We start from the raw sequence: 19,784 nt of genomic DNA, 5'->3' as shown, positions 1-19,784 counted from the left end.
CAGACCCTGGAGGGTTATTTGCGTTGTTACATCTCTTCCTCGCAAGACAACTGGTGTTCCTTGTTACCTTTGGCAGAATTTGCATATAATAACTCTCGACACTCAGCCTTTGGGTTCAGCCCTTTCTTTTGCTCCTACGGATATCACCCTCAGTGTTTTCCCAGTGGTTCAATCTCCGCATCTAGGTTTCCCGATGTGGACAATCTCATCAATGCTATTCAGATGGGACATCGATCAGCCAGGACCTCTCTTCTGGAAGCCCAGGCCCGTGTCAAACGCTCTGCTGATAGACATCGCACTCCAGCTCCGAGATTGGTGCCAGGAGATTTAGTTTGGTTGGCTTCCCGATTTTTGCCTCGTCATCTGGTGCCGTCCAAATTGTCCCCGAGATACTTCTGTCCCTTTCCCGTTTTGCAACGAATGGGGTCGTCTGCTTACAAGCTCAAGCTCCCTCCGTCTTGGTCCAGGATTCATCTTGTTTTCCATGTGTCGCAATTGAAGAAGGACGTGGTGGATCGTTTTTCCCGAGTACGGATGGGTGCACCCCCTCCTGTCATCACCCCGATGGGTCCCGAATATGAAGTGGCTGGTATTTGCGATTCTCGTCTTTTTCGGGGACGTCTGCAGTTCTTGATTGACTGGAAGGGGTATTCTCCGGCTGATCGCTCATGGGAACCTGCATCGGCTGTTCATGCTCCGGCTCTGGCCCGCCGATTTTTTCGATCCCATCCGAATAAACCGGGTGGCCCGGGGCATTTGAGGGGGCATACTGTCACGCCCCTTCGAAGGCGGTGGTCCTTGTGGCATCGATGGACCTTAGGACGGTGGGTGTCAGCCGTTTTTACTAGAAAGTGGCCGCCGTAACTAGAGATGCGGGTCTAGCCTCTGCACGACTCGGTATCCAGGAAGTGCTGTCTCCCTACCCGAGTGTAGGTATATCTGTTCCTGTGATCAGCACACGAATGCGTTGCTACTCTGCTTCAACAACGCTACGTAAGTTTGCATCTAGGTATCCTGATACGGCTTGCTAAACACTAACCTTTCAGCCTTCTAAGCTTTCTTGCTCTGTCTCAATTTCAGTGCATTCCTCACCGCCTCTCTGTCTCCCGATTCCACGGACTCCATCTCTTTCTCTCCAAAGTTTGCCCACCGGTCTCGTTCCGGAGCGCGGTAAGCTTCATTCGGGATTCTCCGGCATTATGAATTCCCGTTTCTCTACCTTTCCCAACTCACTATTCTATCTTCCTTCGCATAGTTACAGGCTTATGGCACACCAGTATTGCGACCGCCCGTGCAAAACTCTGCACTATCAAAACAACTCCTAGCTCCGCCCTTCATGCCTCTCAGGTAAAGATTTCCCCGTGGCTTTCCCCTATTCAATCTAGTTATCTTACAAGTTCTAATCAAAACCTTTTCTACTATCGTAGAAGTTTTCGGAAGTTTCTGACTGGCACCTTTTCCCACACATCGTTCCTGTTTAAGGGTAATCAACATTCCTAAACATCTTACATTTCCATATTTCCACTTACCTGTTTATACTTACCAGTCTCTTTCTCTTTCAAGACGAACGTCCTCCGGACTTCACCTGAATCTCCGCCTGCAATTGAAGACATCTTTCCCGCAACCTTCGGTACAGGGTTTTCTTCCCCAGAGGGTTTCCCTGGGGCTTCTTCTCCTACCTGGTTTATCTGGGAGGGGGAAGAGGTACTTGGGAGGCTTTCGCTTTCATCTCCCCGCTTGGAACAAGGAGAGTCTTCCCCTGCTGGAAGGTGTCAGTCACAGGACAGGAAGAGAGGTAACGGTGAGTCTTTGGGGTAACCTGCCAGTTGTTAAAATTGTAATGACTATTATGACACTAGCCCGCTGCCCTTGTAAATAATTCTTTAGTGTTAAGTTTCCTTTTGTTTCTTCTTTATTTTGGTTGCGCTTGGACAATGCACCACGTTTCTGTATATATTTTCTTTTTAGGTAGTATTTTTGATAGGTTTCATTTCTTCTGTTGGGCTCATGGACCCTGGATTGTTCATCTGTATATAGTTCAACATTGGATTCTTCTCTTTCTTTTTTTAAATTTCAACATGGAGCAATGGTTTTCACTTTCTTTTTTCCCTTGGATTTGCTTTTTGGACTGTGACTTTGGACACCATTTCATTTGGATTTCTTTGGATTATGATTTCTTGTTTTTCATTCTTTTACGGACATGCAGCTTTTCTTTTTTGATTCCTATTGTAGTTTGTTTGATTTTAATTCCATTCATGTTCTGTTTAATATATTTTGTTCTTCATACTTCGATGTGTGGTATCATCTCATTGGTTTCATGCATGTCATGATATGGGTTTTCACATTCACTTGCAACCATTGTGTGTGTGTGACGGACATGTGTTCATTTACATACTTGCCATTGGGGTTGTATCATGTAATTGACTTTTCTATGTGGGTGGATGCAATAGTTGGTTGGGTCTTTGTGCTGGGTAGGCTGGCCATAAGGGCCATGGTTAAGGATCGTCATGACCTGGGGGCAGGGGGACATGAGTGGGACATGAGTGGGGGCCTTCTGGCAGGTGCCCCTGACTGCTGGGGGGTTGGGGTGCTGGGAAACATGAGAGGGGGCCTGCTGGTAGGTGCCCCTGACTGCTGGGGGGTGGGGGTGCTGGGGGACATGAGTGGGGGCCTGCTGGCAGGTGCCCCTCACTGCTGGGGGGTGCAGGGGGACATGAGTGGGACATGAGTGGGGGCCTGCTGGCAGGTGCCCCTCACTGCTGGGGGGAGGGGGTGCTGGGGGACATGTGTGGGACATGAGTGGGGGCCTGCTGGCAGGTGCCCCTCACTGCTGGGGGATGGGGGTGCTGGGGGACATGTGTGGGGGCCTGCTGGCAGGTGCCCCTCACTGCTGGGGGGTGGGGGTGCTGGGGGACATGTGTGGGGGCCTGCTGGCAGGTGCCCCTCACTGCTGGGGGGTGGGGGTGCTGGGGGACATGAGTGGGGGCCTGCTGGCAGGTGCCCCTCACTGCTGGGGCTTGCGGGTGCTGGGGGACATGAGTGGGGGCCTGCTGGCAGGTGCCCCTCACTGCTGGGGGGTGGGGGTGCTGGGGGACATGAGTGGGGGTCTGCTGGCAGGTGCCCCTCACTCCTGGGGGGTGGGGGTGCTGGGGGACATGAGTGGAGGCCTGCTGGCAGGTGCCCCTCACTGCTGGGGGCCGGGGGGGCTGGGGGACATGAGAGGGGGCCTGCTGGAAGGTGCCCTTCACTGCTGGGGGGTGGGGGTACTGGGGGACATGAGAGGGGGCCTGCTGGCAGGTGCCCTTCACTGCTGGGGGGTGGGGGTGCTGGGAGACATGAGTTGGTGATCATATTGCAACGTGACATGTGGCTTGGCTAGGGGGCATGCCCATGGTGGATGGGCTGCCTGCGGGACATGACCAGGTGTGCAGGGTAGTCCCCTGTGGTGTGGGCTGCCTGCAGGGGCCGTGGAGGGGGTAGAGGGGACACCTGGGAAGACCCACACTGCCAATTCACGTGTAAAACTTCCCGCGCACTCCTGAAATACACGTACCCAGCCCAATCGCGTGTGAAACTTCCCGCGCACCCCTGAAATACACATACCCAGCCCATTCGCCTGTGAAACTTCCCGCGCACCCCTGAAATACACGTACCCAGCCCATTCGCGTGTAAAACTTCCCACGCACCCCTGAAATACACGTACCCAGGCCAATCGCGTGTAGAACTTCACGCGAACCCCTGAAATACACGTACCCAGGTCAATCGCGTGTAATACTTCCCGCGCACCCCTGAAATACACGTACCCAGGCCAATCGTGTGTAAAACTTCCTGCGCACCCCTGAAATACACGTACCCAGGCCAATCGCGTGTAGAACTTCCCGCGAACCCCTGAAATACACGTACCCAGGCCAATCGCATGTAATACTTCCCGCACACCCCTGAAATACACGTACCCAGGACAATCACGTATAATACTTCCCGCGCACCCCTGAAATACACGTACCCAGGCCAATCACATATAAAACTTCCCGCGCACCCCTGAAATACACGTACCCAGGCCAATCGCGTGTAAAACTTCCCGCGAACCCCAGGAATACACATACCCAGGCCAATCGCGTGCAAAACTTCCCGCGCACCCCTGAAATACACGTACCCAGGCCAATCGCGTGTAAACCTTCCCGCGCACCCCTGAAATACACATACCCAGGCCAATCACGTGTAAAACTTCCCGCGCAACCCAGAAATACACGTATGCAGGCCAATCGCTTGTATGACTTTCCGCGAACCCCAGGAATACACGTACACCACTTGCACAGGCCCTTTCGCGTGTGGAAGTTACCGCGAAACACGTAATACACGTTCCACGCTTGGCGTTTGCTGTTTGGCAGTCCGGTAAACTGGTCCAGGGTTGGCGCAGCCTTTTGCGCTGGATTGGGGATTTGGATGGCTTTTCCTTGCGCACGGGCGTTCTTGGGGGCGTAACTGGAGCTGCTGCAGGGTCGCTGCGCCACGGCTGGTTTTGGAGGCTAAAATCCATGAATACGCTGTGCGCTGAAATGGATTTTATCGCATGCGGCTGGCGCAGTCTATCGCACTCACACACTGTGCGCCAGCCACGTGCGACACTTTTGTGCAAATTTCTATGAATTACCCTGACAGTTTTTTGTTTGCTACTCTAGAGCATAAGGTACGGAAATAGGTTTGGACACAGGACGGTGGACATGTTACTTTACTGGACATCCTGACAGAGCCCTTAGTCTTCTTATTGAGGTAGGGCAAACCCTCATAGAAATAGGGCTAGATAGGTTTTTCTTTTCTTTTATATATAAATAAATGTCTTTGCCAACAAACATACCACCACTGTGTCATACCTGTACTTCTGCACCCTTACACATCCCATATGGAACTATTTGGGGTTGTGTGCCTGTCCTTATTTGTTCTTATCCTTCCTGGAGGTGTTGGTCTGCCTGTATTTGATGGTTTACCAGGTGCTCCAGGAAGGTATCAATAGTACACATGGTGAATTCGGTGGTAAGACTGGCCTCCAGGTTTTCAGAATTTGTGCTTTTGGCTTATTCTCCGACTCTCTCTACTGACTTGAACTACGTTCCCAGGGGCGTTCAACCTACCAGCGCCTTGAGATCATTCCAATGGTACATAAGGCGCTATATAAATGCAAAGTAACATAACATAACATTAGCCAAACGGACAAGTTTAGGGGCTGGAAATGAACATCTTCTTTATGCGTGTTGAAAGGAATTAGCCTGGCACGCTCTAACGGCTACCATATTGGACCATCTTTTATATATTTAAAAAGGATGTATATGTCATTAGTTAAAAGACTTTCCCTAAGAGGAATGTTTTCAACTAACAACATGTATACACATGATTTGATTTTCCACATAGTGATTGCCAAGGAAACAATATTTATTTATTTTAACAAATACATATCCTGCCTTGTGTGAATATTTAGACTGATAACATGTGTGTTATTCCTTAACTTTAAAATAGGATTGATCTAATAATTCCTCTTTTTTCCCCTAAATGTGAGTTGTCCATGGTTCCGCCACCAATAGGGTTTCGGTATTGGCAAAAATACTAATGGCCTTAGATACAGATCTGACCTGGTGCATTCTGAATAAATGTGTGGTGTACAGTCTCTTTTTCTTGAACTAATGTTCACTCTATACTTGTATAAGGCCCAGACTTTACCGTATCGAGACGTTGTATCTATCTTTCTTCTAATTTACGCAGAGCAATGTCTCGATCACCTCCCCTCAGTGGTGGCTTCACTGTCTAAATAACAAACCAGAGAAAGTCTGTATGTTTGTGTTTTTTTGTCAGGAAATACTCTTCCATAGGTTTATCTGGTACTTTATTTTTCAAACATGATCGGTGTTCAGACAATCTTTGTCGTACCTCAAGTTTTGTTTTGCCAATGCACAACAAACCATATGGGCATCTGATACCACAGATTGCCCATGTGGTTTTGCAGTTGGTGAATTCTTTACATATACTTACAGTGCCATATAAATGTATGGTCTTCGTATTCTGCGTAAGCTCACAAACTGAGCAGTGTCCACATTTGTGATGGCCCACAACTGGTCTCAGGCCCCAAGAGTTCACAAGAGTGCTCGGTTTTGAGCAGTTTTGTCCCTATCTATGGACCAACATTTGGATCAAACCTTTTGACTTCCTGAAGGCAAAATGTGGTTTGTAAGGGGTAAAATCAGGTGTGTGAAGAATATGCCAATTTTTCTAGAATGGTTTTTCTATTGGCATTACTAGTGGAACTGTAGGTGGTCACATACGTGATGGTGTCCGGACATTTGGTCGAAAAAAAAAGGTTGACAGGACAAATGGTCGACACCATTTGGTCGAAAACCAAATGGTCGAATTTTTTATTTTATTTATATATATATTTTTTAGGTTTTCGTTTAGGGAAAAAAAGGGTTTTTTAGAAAAAAAATGGGGTTGGGGGGACCCCCCAAAAAAAAAAAAGTGAAAATACAAAAAAATTAAATTCGACCATTTGGTTTTCGACCAAATGGTGTCGACCATTTGTCCTGTCGACCTTTTTTTTCCGACCAAATGTCTGGTAACCATACGTGATGCGTTCTTGTTGTGGTCGACTTTGTTTTGTCAGGCATATTTCTCTAGGAGTATTCTTGTCGCTCTTTCTCGCATCTTTTACAACCTTGAGTGGATAGCCGCATTGTTAAAGATGTTTTTCTAAGCCATCTGAGTGTCGGTAATACTCTTCAAGTTTGATGCAGTGCCTTCTGATTTTTAGGAACTGGACATATGGTAAATTTATTTTCAAGCTTGGAGGATGATAGCTGTGAAAATGCAATAATTTGTTTCTGTTAGTGGGTTTCTGGTACAATGTGGTCTCAACAGTACCAGTGCTATTTTGCTTCAACATTAAATCTAGAAAGGCCACTGAGTGGGCATTGTATGCCGTAGTGAATTTAAGATGAAGATCCCACTCATTTAGTCATTTGCCAAAGTTATCTAATTCAACAATGCTACCCTTCCATGCCATTAATATACCCTCAATGTAGCAATGCCAGCTATTGGTATGTTCCATAAATGCATTCTGGTCATTATATATAAATGTGATTTCAGAGTGGCCCATGTAGAGATTTGCGTTGTTTGGCACGAAGGTCACACCCATACTTGTACCATGCACCTGTTTGAAAAGGCGATTTTCAAAAAGAAAAACGTTTTACATCAGCTTGTCTAATGCATTCAAGAATGAAGTCTGCTGGTACTTTATCATTGGTGTCTGTACATATATTCAAGTAATACCTAATTACTTCCATGCTAGCATTTTGTGGTATGCTAGTGTATAACACTTCAACATCAAGTGTGACATACAAATCTTGTTGTACTGTCATCTTGGAGCATAGAATTAATCACTTCTGTTGAGTCACGTGTGTAGGACTTTATTTTGAATACAAAAGGTATTATGAAAAACTTAGCGTTGGCCTGCCTGTATTTGATGGTTTACCAGGCACTCCAAGAGGGTCTCAAGAGTACGCATGGTGAGTTCAGTGGTAAAACTGGCCTCCAAGTTTTCAGAATTTTCCCTTTTGGCTTGTCCCTGCCTTCCGAACTCTCGACAATTTCAATATTCTGTTCTGTTTCCTCCTCCTGGTCAGAATCGTCTGGTAACTGTGCTGTCAGCGGAGTAAGCATTACAATCTTGGCTGTATATGGGTTGTTTCTTTTCCCTAAGGTAGGCTTTATCACTAACTGTCCAAGGGGTGGTAGGTAGTAAATAGGCCTGACATACACTTCTGGGAAGATGTATGTTGGCTCTATCGAGAGACCTTAGCATCCCACTACTAACACCATATGTGGTGGGTCAGATGAAGCACACAGACCTTTGTAAGACATTATTAGGTGACTATTAAAGAAAATGATAATGCCTATCTTTCCCTACTTCTATGGGGCATTCCCTACCTACCAAACTAGTTATGGTGCTTGTCATTCCTCAGTGAATGGCTTAACGAAATCTGCCCACTGTCCAAACTACATACAAAAAAGGGGGTTAGGGAGAGTCCCTAAAGCACCAGTGGACAGGGACAGTAAAGAGAAACAAACAATGGTGTCTACTGTGCTATAAGCTTTGTTTTGGAATGATTTAAATTGATTTACAAAATGATGTGTATCCTAATAGATATCACAATTACTTAAAGCCTGTATAGACACTGAAAACAATCCAAGGAATAAGTGTGTTGCGAATGTATTAATTATATTGGAAATAGAAAAAACAATTTTAAATGAATGAAGTCCAAACATGAAAGACAAAACAGTTTACAAACATGAGGAATCAAACTGAATTTCATTGAAGCAAACATGAAAATGTGCAAATTCAATAAACCAAAAAGAATTCATAATGAATCAATCATGAACATAGTGAAGATGAATCAACTCTAAAATTGAGACTTGATATTAACATGTGGCTAAATGGAAAAGATTCAGTAATTTAAAGAAAAAGACGAATGGCACATATAATTATGCTTAGAGTGCCACTTTGTTTGTTTATACAGCCACTTGTTTAGTTAGACAAACTGTTATTTGTCAAAAGCAGGTCTGCCGACGTGTTAGTGTCAGAGAAAGTCCAACTGAACTTCAAGATTGTTTAAACAAACAATCAAATCACGTTTCGGTGAAAAATCCACCTGCTGGTAGAAGCCTTCATCAGGGCGAAAAGAAAACTGGACCCTGTGTGGAGGCAGACACATAAAAAGAAAGAAGTTTTGAATGATTTTTTTCAGAGTCTTGTAGGCTGGTTAAGAGCAAAAAAATGTGCTCTCTGGAGTCTGGCTATGGTGTCCCTCTTATTCGGGGTGCGCGCCAGGGTCAAAGAGGCAAACAGGCTCGTCTTTAAGGGTGATGTGGGTCTGAAAAAATAATCGAACCAATAGTCCAATGTTTTATTTCCCAAACTAAAAAGATGCATGTTGTTCATAAAAAAGCACTTTTTAATGTTTTAATTTTGGATTTATTTTTTTTAAAAATTGAAAACCCCTTTAGAAAAAAAAGTAAGAGGGTACCTTAGTTAGGGAACCGGGTGAAGGTCATGGAACTATGGATTGGGCGTTCTTATGTTGGCTCGAGTCTCACGGTCCCAATGTGGATAGGAAAGCCAATTGATTGTAGTTTTCTAATGGGTAAATAACGAGATATATGCTTTGAGCCTTTGTGCACGCTGCGTGGAAGAAATGCGTATAATTGTGCAGTTTCATTCTTATATAATGTTGTATTCAACCTGCAAGTAACCCTTACCTTACAATCTTGCACTCGTTAAGAAAGATTTTGCATGTGCGGATTGGAAGCGGGTTAACGTGGCGACCCAGCCATTTGGTTGTTGCAAAATGAGAACAAGCCGTCATGATATGGTTGCCATGGGTGACTCACCAGTGTCTGCACGCTTGGATTCCCTACGAGTCAGAGGTGTGTCGGCTGACGTAGATGGTCCGGTCAGGTGACCGTGAGTCCGGAAGCAGACAACTGGTTGCTGATTGGACCGAGTGCGTCGCTTACTGCAGGGAGTCTCTTACTGCCGTCAAACAATTTAGAAAACTAGAGTTTAATTGGCTAGCACCGTGACAAGCCCCTTAGTTTTGCGGCTGAGAAACTATCAATTGGATTGTTAATTAAGAAAAGAAGGAGAAAACCCCACAAAGAAAAAGCCCTAAGGGTCAACGGGCACTTTTCTGAAAGTATTTAACACTCAAGAAAAGGTTTGGACAAGAGAAATAAAACAGCACCATAGGGCGCACATGAATGTAAGAAAAAGACATCAAAAGGTACTGCCAGGTCAGTTCGGCAAAAGGTACTTGCTTACTTACTTACTTACTTACTTGCTGAAAACATTGAAATTCAAAGTTCAAAAAAACCAAAGTTCGAAAAAACCAAAACTGCACCGTTTAGCGTGCAGCATTGTATGGTAAAAATATTCAATGCATAGTGCCAGATCTGTACGGCAATAAACACTTGTTGAGTGCATGAAAAACCGGAAGAATGTATGGCGTGTTGCCAGATCTATTCCTGGTCTTATTGTATGGTCAAGTGAGCGGCAGAGATTCTTCATTCAAGCCATGAGTGTGCATCGATAATCTGTGACTCCATCTTGCCTCTTTCTGCTGGAGGCAACGTGATATATTGGAGGATTCTTTGACCACATTTACAATCCACCATTTGATGTCATTTGGAGTGTGGTGCGCTTCAATAAAATGATTCACTAAAGGTGCAGATAAAGTTTTGCACCTGATCCAAGAACGGTGCTCCGAAATTCTGATATTGGCAGACCGGCTGGTCTGCCCTACATACCGTAGTCCACAAGGACATTCAATGCAATAAATGACTTGTTTGGATTTACAATTTGTAAGGGAATTTAGGACCCATGTTCTTGTCCCAATTTTGAAATCTTTCATTTTTGTAGTAAATTGGCAAACAGAGCAAGATCCACATCGGAAATGTCCAACCATGGTTCCCAAGGTCCCACAGACCTGTTCTGGGTGCTGGCTTCTTGAATTTGGAGTGAACGAGTTTATCTCGTATATTTTTCGCTCTTTTAAAAGCAAATCTCGATGCTGGTGTATCTGGCAGGCTTAGTTTAACAATTGGCCAGTATTTGCAAATCAGTTTTTTTATTCGAAAAGTATGGGGGCCATGGGTAATGATGCAAGTCATTTTGTTTGATTCAGAATTGTGTTTTGGTGTGGTGTCAGGAGCTAATAGGATTTCTCGATCAGTGAATCTTGCTCTGTTTTTTGGCTCCAGAGATACGCTTTTTTGGATAGCCTCTTTTGGTCAGACGGATAGCCAGTTCCTCCAATTGTTGATAGAAATTACAGATATTGGTGCAGTTTCTTCTAATTCGAAGAAATTGCCCGTATAGCAAGTTTTCTCACAAATGTCACGGATGATTACTAGAAAAATGCAGTAATGTGTTTCTTGCTGTTTTTTTGCGATAAAGACAGCATTTCAGCCTTCCAGAGTCATGTTTGATTTTGAAATCTAAGAACGCAATTTCTTTATTGCTTTGTTCCATCGTAAATTGAATGTTACTATCGATGTTATAACGCCAAACCAAGAACAATTCAAGGTCTGGTTCAGAACCGTTCCATATAAAGATGATGTCATCTAGGTATCGTATCTAATTTATTATGCAGTTCTTGTATGGATTATTGTCACGTAGAATATTTTGAGATTCGTAAATAAACATGTAGAGGATCGCAAGGCTTGGGGCAAATGCTGCACCAATTGTGGTCCCCTTCGTCTGTAAATAAAATTGGCCATTGAATTCAAAAAGGTTTTTGCATAGTGCCAATGTCATTAATTCTAAAATAAAATTGTGTGGGACCCGTTCGTGTTGGTCAAATTGGGTAAGTAGTTGGTGCGTACATTCAATGGCTTTTTCCTGAGGGATGCTGGTATAAAGTGATTTAATGTCCATAGTCACCAGTTTTTGGGTATTGGGATAGAAAGGTTGATTCTCAAATATTTGAATTGTGTGCGTGGTATCACGCAAATATGTTTCAGTCTTGACACTTAATGGTTTTAAGAAGATGTCAATGAATTTGCACAATGGCTTAAGGATAGACCCGCATCCGAGACAATTGGTCTCCCCGGTGGTTTCTCTAAGTTCTTATGTATTTTGGGTAACGCGTACAATGAAGGTGTACGACCTTGATTTGTGGTCAGGAATTTAAATTCCTTATCGCTAATCCATTCTCGGTCATAAGCATATTTGACCACACTCTTTATTTCAGCTCTTATTTCACAAGCAGGATCTTTCCTGAGTTTTTTATAACTCTCATCATCTTGTAGAAAGTCATTCATCATTGTTAAATATTGGTCATTAGTCATGATGACTATACCACAGCCTTTATCGGCCGGTTTGATCACGATTGTTGGATTTCTTCATTTAGAGATTTGTGTTAGTCTCGAGAGAGATTGTGTTTAAAGGATTTTGCTTCTAATTTCAACTTTTCGAGATCTTTTAATATGCATTTCTCAAATGTGACGATTTCTTTGGGGACCTCATTGTCTTGGTATCTAAAAGTCGACGGGATATGTAAACCAGTGTCTGAATTCTGTCCTGTAACATCCTCAAAAAATGCTTTCAGACGGACTGTTCTGAAAAATCGGTGAATTTACATTTCTGTTTCAAACCAATCAGTGGTTTGTGTGGGTACAAATGATAATCCCTTAGTCAAAACAGAAATTTGTGAAGGTGTCAATTCAAAATTGGCTAGGCTGAAAATTGGAATTTTTTGTACACTCGTACTCCTCCAGTCTGACGTTTCCTCCCCCGTGATTGCCTTCCTGGGGGGGAATAAGAGGGAAACCATGGTTGCCCCCAGTATGGTACTCCTAGCCCTCCTCTGCCTAAAAAAGGGGGCGGTGGTGGGTAGTTACCAAACTGTTGTTGTTGATTATACCTTGACTGGTCATCTGAACTGCTGCTGCTTGAGTTAGAAAAAGATACCCATCGGCATCGCCCCTTATTCTGTTGTTGAGATGTGGTTTGTTTTTTAGCTGCTTCTAAAAATTCAGCTGTAGTGTACGGGAAGACTTTTTCTAATTTAAAGTCTTGAATGTCTTTGTTGAGTTTCTTAGTATTTTTTGCAATTGTGGATGTCTTAAAGTCATCAAATAGTTTATTAGTTTCCTTCAATTTCTCCCGAGCATTGGTAATGGCCTGATTGTCAAGATTTTTTTTTCTTCAGAATCCAATTCTTTTTGAATCTCGATGCTTAAACGTTGAGCTGTAGCGATTGTCAGGACCATAAGGTCCAAACTAACCCTAACTCACCTACCACTATCTTAACAGCTAAAGGCAGGATAATGACTCCCCTCTCCTGGGTTCTTGCTTCTAGCAAGTTTGCTGTTCAATAACTGATTTTTAAATAGTCTCTTGTGACCTCTTTAATCAGTTGGTACAGTTCTCTTAATACTTTGTTGCTCTTGTGTTCCTTCTCAACATGGGGGCCCTTGGTTCTGTATGGATGTATTTTCCCTTGTCATTGGCTTCTGTTAGTTTGTTACTTTTCTCTTAAACTCTTTCCAAAAATTCCTCTTCTGTTTTCCCAGAGTAAGGTTATCCAACCTTTCTGAGTTTCTCTCTTGAGGTTTATTTCTATTCTATTTAGTTAACAACCTTTACACTCTGCATTGTTTGAATCATTTGACATATACGTTCTTTTATTCTACCTTCAGGATTTTCCCTTACAGTTTTGCTCTCTTTGTCAATGACACTTTCCCTGTTCCTTCTCTTGTTTTCACTGTTATATTCCTGTTTTCTTGACTGTGACGGGTATTAGTATTCTGATAATGATTCTCTTTTACTCCTCTCATTTTCCAGGTTATATTTTCGTCATATGGACTGTGACCAGTATTAATACTCTTATAATGATTCTCATTCACTTCTCTTGTCCTCACTGTTATATTCTTGATATCTTGACTGGAATGAGTATGAGCACTCTTATGATGATTGGTTCACTTCTCTTGTCCTCACGGTTATATTATTATTGTCTTGACTGGGACGAGTATGAGCACTCTTATAATGATTGTCATTCACTTCTCTTATCCCCCCTTTTATATTCTTGATATCTTGACTGGGACGAGTATGAGCACTTTTATAATGATTCTCATTCACTTCTCTTGTCCTCACGGTTATATTATTATTGTGTTCACTGGGACGAGTATGAGCACTCTTATGATGATTGGTTCACTTCTCTTGTCCTCACGGTTATATTATTATTGTCTTGACTGGGACGAGTATGAGCACTCTTATAATGATTGTCATTCACTTCTCTTGTCCCCCCTGTTATATTCTTGATATCTTGACTGGGACGAGTATGAGCACTTTTATAATGATTCTCATTCACTTCTCTTGTCCTCACGGTTATATTATTATTGTCTTGACTGGGACGAGTATAAGCACTTTTATAATGATTCTCATTCACTTCTCTTGTCCTCAATGTTATATTCTTGATATCTTGACTGGGACGAGTATGAGCACTCTTATAATGATTGTCATTCACTTCTCTTGTCCTCCCTGTTATATTCTTGATATCTTGACTGGGATGAGTAGGAGAACTTTTAAAATGATTCTCATTCACCCACCCGGGTCTCCCGTTTTCCCCATTACCCGACACTGGGATTTCGTTTCGTTCGCCTTGGGCTCTCTTCTTTAGACATTCTGTTCCTTTTTATGGCTCAGTGTCTCATACTCCGAGCCTTCCTCTTGAATTGCTTTTCAGTATCCCAGGTATCAGCATGTTATGCAGTCCCAGTCAAGTAATGGTCTCTGTGTTGTTACCAGGATCACCTGCCTAACACTGGCTCTCCGTGGTTACACAAGCAGTGGCTGCTTCTCTCTTTCTTCAGCTTACAGGACTCTGTGCATCCGACCCTCAGAATTTGGCTCGGCAGACATTTTGTATTTCATGGGTCTCTCAGACTCTCCAGTCTCGTCCTCTTTCTGAGGTTACATAGCCGTGTGTCTTCCCCAGTGTATCTCTGCCTCTCTCTCTCCTCTCACCTATCGCAGCCTTTCATCTCTTTAATTTATCACCCTGATCTCAGTTAAAATCATCTATTCATTTATAGGGATATTCGCATTCTCCTGTTTACAGGTACACGTACTCGTTCTTTCTTGTACCAGTCCTTACCGGGCATGGCAGAAGAGGTCATGTTAGGATGATCTTTATGGTGCTGCTCACAGGAAAGGGAGTCCTTGTCCCCAAAGGGGGAGTCGCCCCCCGTGAGATCCCGCTTGCCTCTACCCCTAGGGAGGGTGTTGCAAAGCAGGCTCACCTCCCTAGGCCCAATGGGGGATCCGGCGGGTATGAATTCCTGTGATTCATCACACTACCCATAAGACAGGTTTTTTGGCCGTGTTTGTTCTCGGTAGGGTGGTGGGGTTCCCAGATCTTTGTATAACTATGATGATCCACCAGCCTTTAATTTTAATAGAGCAGGATGTGTGACTCACACAGAGGTTCATGTGAACCCAAACCAGCTCTCATACTAATTAATTTTGACACCTCTGGTTTATAGTTTCCTTGCTTGCTTCTTAGATGATCATTGTGTCTTTGCGTGGCGGGGGTCTTTTTCCTATGTGGGCTAAGATTCTCTAGTTGTATGTTTTGGTCCTGGATGGAAGGACGATGCAACAGCCTCACAACAGCTACCTAGGCAAGACTGGTATGGGACTTTCTCTTCCCCCAACCAGGTTTTGAGTTATTAGCAACATTTCATTATTTTGGCCTCGCCACTCCTTCCATGGTCTTGATTTTAGGAAGGTTGCCGTTTTTTTTATTGGTGGCCTTGCGACTTCCAATAGGGTCTGGACTATAGCTTAGCAGTTGCATACTTCAGGCATCTTGGGGTATGGTCTTCTGATTGTCTCCTAGTCGAAGTCAGCAGGCATCTCACTTCACATAGCTCTCAACCTGGCTTCATCTAACCTTTGTTCCCACTTGCTTAGACAACTCTGGTGGTTTGGCCTACACATGTACAGCTCTTCTGGCTTTTCTCATTCTTGCCTTACTCTCAATTGCCTTGACCAACAGCAATTCTGCTCTTCTGTTTCTCATTGTCTAACTCTCCTCATTATACCATCTATATACACAAGGAACACCTCACTATCACCCATTCAGTGAGGAGGGTTGTGTCTCCTTTTATAGAGGTGCTGATAGAGTGACGTACAGAATTAGGGCTCTTATTTGTGGGTCCATTTCCCAATTAGCCTAGTAGTCCAAAACATGCATGCTCTAAATGGTTCCACCTCTAACCCATATGCATGGCTAGTGTTAGTGGTCCTCTGCAGGTGCTATGCATTGATTATATATGGGGATTGGTCTATGCCACAACCTCTGCCTGCATTTTTTACTTATGAGGGTTGGCCCGTACCATGACCCCCATGGCCCGAAGTTATTAATACTGTTGCCAGCATCTTAGAATCGGGATGTCTAATCCTCATGGCTCACAGACCTGGAGCACCAGCGTCTGTGTCCCCTTGAGTCTGTTTGCTAGAGACGCTGTGCAAAGCATTCACAGCACGTGATTTCAATAACTTCCGTAGGATTTCTTTTTGGTGCTGGTTCGGAGTATTTATACCACACACCGCTGCCATTTGCATGGTGTCCAGGTGCCAGTGCTTGCACACCCGGCATGTACTGGCTCTTCACTCCTGCTCCATGCGTGCGGCTGACGGATAGGGTACAATCTTTTGTTATTGTTGCTAATGTAAAGCACTGATTCCGGGGTTATTCTCTCTGTGTTCTCTTCCAGGGAAGCTCCTGAAAGTCTAATGGAGTATCAATAGCCTTATTCCATCCATCCATGACCCCCTTGTTGACCTGGGGCCATTTTACCATAATAGGCTCCACCTTCACCTCTGACCCTACTAAGTAAGGGCGGCAGGACCTCCGGATAATCCACAGTTTACTGCCTCCAGGTGGTACATAAGGACACTTCACATGGACCCCAGAGTTTTCCAACCCTTCTTTACAGGCGACTCACCAGTGGCCGTGTCGCAGAGTAAAAGAGTTCAGAGTTTGGATGAGTTCATGTGGCTTAAGATAGGCGATCACTCACCCAAGCTCTTGGAGGGTTGGATACACATTTAAATCATAAATGTGATGTAGGAAGATAACATTATTGTTAAATAAGTCATCGATTCATGTTTGGGAGGGGCCAGGACATTACATATCCCGAGAGTAAGACACTATTCAAAATGTACATGACCTGTTGAAAAAAGGGGGGGTTTCCATTAACCGCCTACGAAAATGTGAAGCAAGTTATATGTACTAACAAATCTCATGGAAGAATTTACTAAAAAACAGAGCTGGCGAACTACGGAGTACTGGTGGCTTGAACTTTTGAGAGGAAACCGAATTTCGATCTCTCTTACTTGGATAAAATGACTGCTGAAAATCTTTAAAAAATTAAATGAGATCGAAGTTAGATTGGAAGAAGGAATTTATCAAACAAAGTAAATTGTCACTGTATTATGTGGATAACATGTAATGTAATTTTATGAATAATTGTGGCCAAAGGTTTGTTTATATTTTAAACCAATAAAGCCTTATTAATAAAAAAAGAAATATGTACTGATTAAATTCATCTTGGTATAAATGCTCAAGCCATTAATCTGGTTGAATAATACGTTGATTAAGTATAAGGATAACAAAGCATTATAGTTATATTGTTTAACATAAAATCCAATGTATGCATGTCATAAAGCCACACCTTAAAAGGCTAAATACGGAGGTGCTACAGTAAAACGTTGCAAAATTTAAAAACCAGGGAAGTAGATCGAATCGATAGAAAATCTTCACAGTCCCATATCATATACATTCTGGGTACTACTAAGCACACGTGTCTGAAGAGATCTGTGATGTTTCCAAGCTTGCAAGTGTAAATGGCTGCGGCCAAAACATCCACCGGGCTTGGAGAGGAGTAGGCCCAAATCAAGGCTTCCTGGAGGCGAGTTATCCTTTCCTACATGCAAAAGAGGTCAAAGAGACCCACACCTAATGAAGCTATGTTTGTCACACAGAAATAAGAAGTGAACTATTGTTTCTTGTGCATTGCCACAAGGGTGCTGGGAACAGCTATAGCCTGATCGGCTCTCACCGGAGATGTTCCCCCAAATCTCTTAGTAAAGCTAAAATGTCCCCCAGACCTTTTCAGTGCCAATTTGTGTTCGAATTATCTATTATAGTTATACCTTTAAGCTACATTGTGGCAATTTACGGATCTCATCACCGCACACAGAGGTGAGTCCTTCTCTGTGAAGCTAGAGAGGTGAACATGTTACAGAACATTCCCCTTAGGGGTTGCGGAAAGCGGGACCGTACAGAAAGAGACTGCCGTCTTGTGGATAATGGGCCTCATTACGACCCTGGCGCTAAGCGAAAAACGATGGCGGTAAATGCTTACCGCCATCGTTTTCCGCCAGGTCCGATCATGACCCGTGACCGTTAACTACGATGCCAATAGCGGCATCGTAGTTAACGCTGCCGCAAACTGCGCTAAGGGTGCGCGCACGCGACCGCCCACACCGTACTTAGCGCCATGGCGGAAAGGCACGCAAATGCCGACCCAAGCGGACATGCACCTAACGCCATCATTGAGGCCGCTAAGTACCTTACCGCCATGGTGCAAATAACGCCATCGCGAACCAACCGTAAAGGGCCAATTCAAGTGAATGCAGCTGCCACAGGTGCACAGAAACAGCACAGGTGAAGGCAATACAGACTCAGGGGAGTATAAAAAGAGCACACCCCACCCCTACCCACACCCAGTCACACTCCACAATGATGCCAATACGACTAGCAATGTTGGGGCTGGAGGACCTGATAGCAATGCATGTGCTACTACAACAGCAACAGCAACAACAACAACAACAGGCAGCACAGAGGAGACGCAGGAGGAGAAGGAGGGCAAGGCAGGCCCAGCAAGCCCCACCAGCACAGCCAGTGCCACCACGCAGGCAGCCCCCAATCCCACGCATCAGAGCCAATCCAAACAACCTCACTGCTGAGCAGATCCACACCCTGTACCGTTTGGACAGGGACACCATCACCGCCATCGTAGACATGACACACAACGACATCGTCAGCATGATAGAAAGTCCAACCGCCATCCCCCCCCTACTGAAGGTAGTGGCTGTACTCCACTTCCTGGCCACAGGCACCTACCAGCACACAGTGGGGCACCTGCATGGCATTTCACAACCATTATTCTCACGAACACTCATCCAAGTGCTTGATGCCCTCCTCAAGCACACAGACGACCACATCTCATTACCACGGACTGCCCAGGAGATTGCAAACACCAAAGTGGGTTTCCATGCACTAGCCAGCATACCCGGTTGCATTGGTGCCATCGACTGCACCCATGTGGAATTGGTGGTTCCACGTGCCATGGAGGTACCGTACCGCAACCGGAAACAGTTCCACTCTATCAACGTGCAAATGGTCTGTGACTCCAACAAGATCATCACACATTGTTGTGCCCGATTCCCCGGATCAACCCATGATTCCATGATCCTGAGGAACTCCACAATACCACGCTACATGGAGCGACATGCAGGCCCAAGATCCTGGCTACTCGGTGAGTGCTATGTCATGGAAGTGGGCATGGGAATGACGTACCAGTGCATACTCCACCTGGCAGAAAGGGGGGGGGGGATGATGCATACTCCACCTGGCAGAAAGGGGGGGGGGATGATGCATACTCCACCTGGCTGAAAGGGGGGGGGGGATGATGCATACTCCACCTGGCTGAAAGGGGGGGGGGGATGATGCATACTCCACCTGGCTGAAAGGGGGGGGGGGATGATGCATACTCCACCTGGCTGTGAGTAACACAGAGAACGGATACAGAGGAAGGCCACTCACAATGCACTAAACCCCTCTGCATACATAGGGTGATGGCATGCTAAACAGGCCATGGCAGCAATGGGCATATACTGGTTGCATAGTGTGAATCAATTAGTGCATGTAGAAGTGAGCCAAGGTAACAGTTCCATGCCAGCCATGGTGGGACATCATGTTCCTGGACAGACAACATGACTGACACATACATTCTCGCCTACATACAGGTGATGCAGCCTACCCCCTGAAGAGGTGGCTCCTCACGCCAGTCCGGAACCCGCAGAACCAGCACGAGGAGGACTACAACCGTGCACATACACGTACTCGTGTGGTCATAGAGCAGACATTCGGCCTCCTGAAGGCACGGTTCCG

The sequence above is a fragment of the Ambystoma mexicanum genome, chromosome 14, assembly GCF_040938575.1.
Source record: "Ambystoma mexicanum isolate Mex_15411 chromosome 14, UKY_AmexF1_1, whole genome shotgun sequence".
In the NCBI taxonomy this organism is placed as follows: Eukaryota; Metazoa; Chordata; class Amphibia; order Caudata; family Ambystomatidae; genus Ambystoma; species Ambystoma mexicanum.
Note: the sequence above shows the minus strand (reverse complement) of the source record.